This window comes from Chrysochloris asiatica, unplaced genomic scaffold (assembly GCF_000296735.1).
Source record: "Chrysochloris asiatica unplaced genomic scaffold, ChrAsi1.0 scaffold00093, whole genome shotgun sequence".
NCBI lineage: Eukaryota > Metazoa > Chordata > Mammalia > Afrosoricida > Chrysochloridae > Chrysochloris > Chrysochloris asiatica.
This window is the reverse complement of record NW_006408611.1, coordinates 865,787-873,843: the sequence shown is the minus strand read 5'-3', so window position 1 is coordinate 873,843 and position 8,057 is coordinate 865,787.

The window sequence follows — 8,057 nt, the reverse complement described above, 5'->3', positions numbered from 1 at the left end:
GGACTCAAGTGTGGCAGCGGTAGTGAGGTTGGCCCAGGATCAGACATTGTTTCGTTCTGCTGTGCATGGGGTCGCTGTGAGTCGGTTCCGACTTGATGGCACCTGACAACAACAACAACAAAGATAAAACAACAATAATTAAATTGTCTAGCTGAGGAGACAGCTTTATAATGGAAAACTATTGTTGATTTTTAGCGAATTCTTGGATCAACTAAACATTTTAGTAGCAAATTGTAAATTAGTCTATACTTTTCAACAGAAGATTATCTTATAAATACATGGAATATTCTTTTAGTATTCTTTGAAAAGAATGTATATTGGGGCTATAACTAGTGTAATTTATGTGGCTTTTCAATACCAATTGTACTGTGTAGTGCTGTAACCAATCCTTAACTGATGCTGAGATACAAAGTAAGTATTTGAACTAGTCTGGTTATCACTGGATTAGCTGAATTGTGAAAAATTGAAGTGGACAACACAAGTAACTAGTCCAAGATTACACAGGTTAAAAGCTGCTTTGTGTGGTCTTCAATACTGGAACACTGAAACACAAATGAGGTCTACCATTCTGATTTATTGTTTCATTGATAGTCCAGACTTAATAAAGTTTATAAATTAAGTTTAAAAGTATGTTACAATTGTAGCTTTTGCTTTGAAAATAACACAAAGAAATGCATGTTCTTCCAGGCTTTGGGAATTGTTATCTTATTCAACTATGACGTTGCTTACGGGAATGATAAAGGAGTAGAGTTCAGAAATATGTCTTTATTGGTTTACTTCCACATTTTTGTTACATGTTAATTTATATGGAAATATCAATTAACATTTATGTCTGCACTACACTGAGAGAGCTGGATTTAAAACTCATACCACCATATGACTGCTTGCACCTTAAGTTTTCACTTGAAGTTTGAAAGTTTTTGTGAGTAGTTTTTATTGCTTTTACTCACCTTTAGAGGTTGTAACAAGGCTGTTCTAAGGCAGCACATGGATGTATGTGCAGTACATCTGGGGCAATAAATGTGAACCATGCAGCTTTTGAAAGTCTCTTAAAAATATATTCCTCAATATATTCTACAATAAATATGTAGTGCTCAATTGAAAAATAATAATTTAATTTAAAAAGAAAACTGAAAGAGAATACAGTTAGATGATATGAGAACAATTGGAGCACTTGAGGTTTGACCTTTGTGATACCTTGGGTGTGTGTATGTGTATGCACATGTAGGTAAGTATTTCTCTCTGTATGTGTATGAGTATGGGTAGAGGCATGCAAACACATTCATAGGCATGTGTACATCTCAGTATATAGAAAACTCTTCAGAATTACATTTTAGAGAGCTTCCAAACACAGGCTTTTTGTATACTTAGACAATGATACATTTAGGTATGCAAAATGCGTGTTTAACATCTGAGGATTACTTATTTCTGCAAGAATGTGCTTATTTTGGTGCACAGAACTCCTTTAATTCTATGAAAAGTTCATTAATAAAGAAGAGAATATCTTTCTTTATCAAGCTAACATCTTTACACACTGAAAATTGAAGCAACAAGATGTTGATAAATTCACCAGCACACTATCTTCAAGTACAAATTGTTCAGTGCTCAAATTGGCTTGCTATATTAAAAAAGAAACACTACATTTAGTTAAATTATCCAGATTGTGGTTTGGTTTTTTTGTGGGGGTGGGGACATAAAGAGGGTGACACTTTATGAGCCATCAGACTCAGGCAGCTAATTGTCTTCCTCCAAATCTTAACACTTTCCAGGAACAAAATCCTCAGCTTCCAGCTGTCAATCAATGAATTATTTTACACCTCTGTTCTTCAGCATCAGGAAAAACCTCCTTGGAGGATGCAGTATTTTTGAGATCTGAGGCAGCTGTCTGACCTCACAGTGGGAAGGGATCATTTAAGGTTAGGTCTGTTAGTGTCTGGAAGAACTTCCTGTGAAGAAGATAACTCAAAGAAAAATATTCTTACAGGAAATTTAAAATTGGAGGCTTTTAGCATCTCAATCATAAGATCTCCTCTGTATCTCTATATTAATTCCCTTTGAACCATAGAAATGAATTTATCCATTTAACAAAGATACATTTTGTACTTAGTATGTAGTAAAAGGAGCTCTGGTAGCATAGTGGTTACAAATCAGGCTGCAAACCACAAGGTCAGCAGTTTGAAACTACCAGCTGTTCCACGGGAGAAAGATGAGGCATTCTGCTTCCGTAAAGATTGACAGCCTCTGAACCCCTGTACAGGGTCGCTATGAGTCGGAACCGACTCCACCGCACACAGCCACTATGTAGTAGAAGTAGTCCTGGTGTGGTGCTGTGGATTAATGGGCCAGACTGCAAAGCCGTTTGAACTGCAAGGTCGGTGGTTCAAGCTCACCAGCTGCTCCTCAGAAACCCTATACTGAGTCTCTATGGGTTGGAAGCGATTCAACGGCACTTAACAACAACAACAACATGTAGTAGAAACAGATACCTGTTTCTCAGCTGGTAACTGAAAGGTGAGAGGTTTATACCTACCAGAGGCTGCACAGGAGAAGCTTGTTACAGCGGGATTCCATAAAGATAATAATGTTGGAAACTCTATGGGGAAGTTCTAGTCTCTCCTCTAAGGTTGTTATATGTCAGAATTAACTCAACGCTGTGAGTTTTCATGTACTAGACATTCAGAAGTCCCTGGCTGTTTCAAATGTTTAACAGGCTAAGCTACTAAGCAAAAGGTTGGATGCTTAACTCCATCCGAATGTACCTTGAAAGAAAGACTTAGAAAACTATTTTCAATATATATATATATATAACACTCGGAAGCTTGGTTCTTATCTGACATATACCAAGTTGCCACAAGTCACAATGAAATCAATAATCAATGACAACTGGTTTGTACAAACATATATTTAGCATTTACTAACTGTTATACAACAAATCACTCTAAAGCGGAATGGTTTACAATAATAATTTATTATTATTTTCACACTCCTGTGGGTTGACTGACCTCAGCTGCTCTGGTTTCACTAGGGTGTCCTTCATGTGATAGAAGTCAAGTACCAGCTGAGACTGGGGTAATTCTAAGGCTCAACAAGGCATTCAAGACCACCACTCATTTGTCAGTTTGTTTTACTGTGGTGATTTTTGTGTTACTGTAATGTTAGAACCTAAGTCATATTTTAAATACCAGTAGGGTCATTCATGATGGACAGGTCTCAACAGAACTTCCAGATTAAGCCAAACTAGAAAGAAGTGGAGGCTGACTACTTCTGAAGGTTTTGCCACTGAAAACCTTATGAATAGCAGTGGGACATAATCAGTGTATCAAAAGATTAAAACATTATAATTATAACAAGCTACAAAGCCAATGTTCTCCATCCTACGTTGGTGAATAGCATCTGTTGTTGTTAAGTGCTCTCCAGTCAATTCCAATTCCCACTCACAGCGAATGTGTATAGTGTTTCCCAGGAGCAATTGGTGAGCTTAAAGGGCTGACATTGCTGCTTTCCCCCCATTTCCACTAACCAATAGACTAACATGGTTGCCAGCAAGCTTACATGTTCAAGTATTCCCTTTGAATTTCAGTCTTGGAAGGCAGTTTTCCTGAAGGGACTTGATTGCTTGCCTTGCTGGATCCCTGGTGAACAACTTGCTTTTTCTTGTGGTAGCCAATCAGACTGCCATTTTTGTTTGTGCTTTTTCCTTGCTGCATTTTCTTTCAAGTATCTTCTGTTCCTCTAGTTCCTCCAGGCTGGTCTACTTCTGACATCCATTATGATTTTTCCCTTGCTTGACTTCTTAGGGAAGTTTTTCTTTCTTCCTGTTTAAAGTTCTTGATATCATCCCACAATTCTTCTGGTCTTTAGTATCAAATGCATCAAATCTTTATTTCAGATGATCTCAAAATTCAGGTGGTATATGTTCAGGGTCACATTTTAACTCTTGTGTACTTGTTTTGATTTACTTCAGCTTCAGCCTGAACTTGCATATGAGCAACTGATGGTCTGTTCCACAGTGCCCATGGCTTGTTTTGGCTGATGATATGGAGCTTTACGACTGTCTTCTTCCACAGTTGTAGTCAATTTGTTATCTGTATATTCCATCTGGTCAGGTCCATGTGTATAGTCATCTTTTATGTTGTTTAAAAAAGGTATTTGCAACAAACAAGTCATCAGTCTTGCAAAATTCTATCATGTAATCTCCTGCATTGTTTCCATCATCAAAGTGATATTTTCCAACTACTGATCCTTCTTTGTTTCCAACTGTGCATTCTAATTGCCAGTAATTATCAATACATATTAATTTCATGGTAGATCAATTTCAAACTGAAAAAGTTGGTAGAAATCTTCATTCTAATCATCACTGATTTAGTGGTTTATGGGTAAATTCACATAATAGTGGTATTAACTTGTCTTCCGGGCCAATACCAGTCCATTTCAGCTCACTAATGCCTAGGATACTTATGTTTATGCATTCCATTTCATTTTTGACAATTTCCGATTTTCCTAGATTCATACTTTGTACATTCCATGTTCCAATTATTAATGAATATTTACAGCTGTTTCTTTTCATTTTGAGTTGTGTCCCATCAGCAATTGAAGGTCCCTTCAGCTTTACTCCACTTACATCATCACATTCAAATCTATTTTCCAGAGGCAGCTCTTCCCCAGTGGTATTTTGACTGCCTTCCAAACTGAAAGTCTCATCTTCCAGCACTGTATCTGACAATAATCTGATGCTATTCATCATATTTCAATATTCAATATTCTTGTGCTGACAGGATCACTGGTATTCATAAGGTTTTTAGTGACTAAATATTCAGAAGTAGTCTGTTTCTCCTTCTTCCTAGCTTAGCTTCTTCTGGAAGCTCAGCTGAAACCTGTCTAACATAAATGACACTGCTGGTATTTAAAATAACCATGGCAACTTCCTGAATTGCAGCTACATGCAATTTGCCACAGTACAACAAACTGAAAGATTAGTTAGTGGTGGGATGGAATACATAGGAATCAAATTGGCAACATCTGTTGACACAGAGGATGGAGAAACTCGACATCATCAGTCAAATGAAGACAAAGGGCAGACTGTGGAACAGACCATTAATTGCTCATATCTAAGTTTAAGCTAAATCTGAAGAAAATGTAAACAAGTCCATTAGAGTCAAAATATGAAATTGAATATATACCTCCTGAATTTAAAGACTATCTGAAGAACAGATTTGATGTATTGGAAACTAATAACAGAAGACTTGAAGACCTGTAGGATGACATCAAGGAAAGGAAGAAAGCAAAAGGTCCTGAAAATAACAATTAAAAAGAGAGAACAGTCAAAATTATGTCAAAAGAGACTCTGAAAGTTGTTTTTGGACAAAGAGAAGCTAAAGTAAAAGGAAGAAAAGAGGAGGTATAAGGCTGAACAGAGTATTTCAAAGGTCAGCTCGAGGAAACAAGCTCAAGTACTATAATGAAATGTGCAAAAACTTGGAGTTAGAAAATCAAAAGGAAAAATATACTCAGCATTTCTCAAGCTGAAAGAACTAAAGAAAACATTCAAGCCTCAACTTGAAATACTGAAGGATTTTGGGGAAACTATTGAATGATGCATAAAGCATCAAATAAAGAGGAAATGAATGCACTGAGTCACGGTACCAAAATGAAAATTTCAATGTTCAGTCATTTCAAGAGCTAGCATGTGATCAAGAAACAAATAGTACTGAAGGAGGAATGTCAAACTACACTGAAGGCATTGGCTAAAACAAGGCTCCCAGAATTTATAGAATACACGTGGAAATCTTTCCATAGACTGATGCAGTACTGGAGGCACTCACTCATCTTTGTTAATAATGTGGAAGAGAGCTACCTGGGCAACTGATTGGAAGATATCCATATTTGTGCCCATTCCAAAGAAAAGTGACCCAACTGAATGTAGACATCATCAAACAGTATCATTAATATGATATGTAAGTAAAATTTTGCTGAAGATAATTTAAAAATGATAGCAACATTACAGTGACAGGGAACTTCCAGAAATTCAAGCCAGATTAATTTCTGTAATCACTGTAATCACACCGAAGATTACATGGCCATAAGAATATCATCAATGATATCAGCTAGATATTGCCTGAAAGCAAATAATACCAGAGAGATGTTTACTTGTGCTGTATTGACTATGAAAAGACTTTGGACTGTGTTGATCTGGCAAAATATGGATAATAAAGCTAAGAAAGGACATCCCAGAACATTTAATTGTGCTCATGAGGAACCTTTACATAGACTAAAAGGCAGTTTGTTCAACTAAATGGCTTAAACTCAAGAAAAGAATGTGACACAGTTTTATACTTTCACTATCCTTTTTCAAACTCTATGCTGAGCAAGTAATTGAGAAGATGGTTATATGAAGAACATGTGATCAGGATTAGAAAAAGACTCATTAACAACTGTGATATGCAGATGATACAATCCTTCTTGTTGAAAGTGAAGAGTACTTAAAAGAGTTACTGAAGAAGACTAAAGGCTACAACCTTCAGTATGGATTATACCTTAATGTTAAAACAAAAACAAAGTCCTCATTGTTGGACCCGTAAACATAATCATCTTCAATGGAGTAAAGACTGAAGTTGTTAAATACTTCATTTTGCTTGGATCCAAAATCAACTCTCAAGCAAGCTTTAATCATGAAATCAAAGGCAAATCTGCTGCACAGGTACTCTTTAAAGTGTTCATGATCAAAGAGATCAGTTTGAGGAGTAAGGTAAACCTGGCCCACACCATAGTTATTTCAATAACCTCATATGCACGTAAAAGTTGGAAAATGAATAAAAAAGACAATAGAAGAATTGATTAATTTGAATTATGGTGTTGAGTGCTATTAAAAGCACTGTAGAATTCCAGAACAAACAAGTCTGTGTTGAAAGAAGTATAGCCATAATGCTCTTTGGAAGCCAAAGTGGCAAAACTTCTCTTATGCTTTTCCTTGTTATAAGGTGGAGCTAGTCTTTTGAGAAGACCATCATGGTTAGCAAAGTAGAGGGTCAGCAAAAATGAGTAAGACTCCAAACAATATGGGTTGACACCAACGCAGCATCAATGGATCAAAGATAACAACAATTATCAGGAATCTGTCAGACCAGATATTATTTCTCATTCTGTTATACATAGGATCATTACAAGAAGAAACTGACTTGATGGCAACAAACAACAATAACCTTCATTTAAGAAGGTTTCTTCCCTCAAAGGCTTGGCAACTGAGTGTTCCTTGTCCTCTTTCTTATTCTTTATATTGTCTCTCATCTTCTAGGATGTGTCCACAGGGCTTGGTCTTCTAACAGCATGGTGGTCTTAGAGCAGCCACACCTCATGGTGTCTGGCTTCTAAGAAAAACAAATGAAAGCTGGTGGAATTATAATCTACATCCAAAACTGCATGGTATCACTTTGGCCACATTCTATTGGCCAATGTAGTCCCAAGCCCTGTCCAGATCCAAGGGGAATGAAAAAGCCTCATTGCAAAAGAATATAGGGATAAGAGAGAGTGTTAGGCTATTTTTGAATTTACAAAATACCTCACTGTGTGTGCCTTACACAGATAATAGCAGGGATACATTCTGTCCAAACTCTGCAAAGTATTTCCAAATCCTTAACACCATATGAAATACTGTTTTTGTTGTGTGCCTGTCTTTTCCTCTCTGTTTCTCCTCCAAAATTTTACAAAATGCCCATAAAACAATAGCCTTTCTTCTTTACTCACATAATTAAAATTGAATAATAATCTAAATTATCTGCTTTATAAAAAACAAAGCAAAATAAATATATGTTGTTATTACTGTTGTTAAGTGCCACCGAATCAATTCTGACCCATAGCAATGCTGTATATGGTTTCCGAGGAACAGCTGACTTTCATTTTTGACAACTTTCAATTTTCCCAGATTCATTCCTCGTACATTCCACGTTTCGATTTTAACTGGATGTTTACAGATGTTTCTCTTCATTTTGAGTTGTGCCCCATCAGCAAATGAAAGTTCTGTGGGCTTTTCTTCTATGAGCTTAACTCCATTCACGTCATCA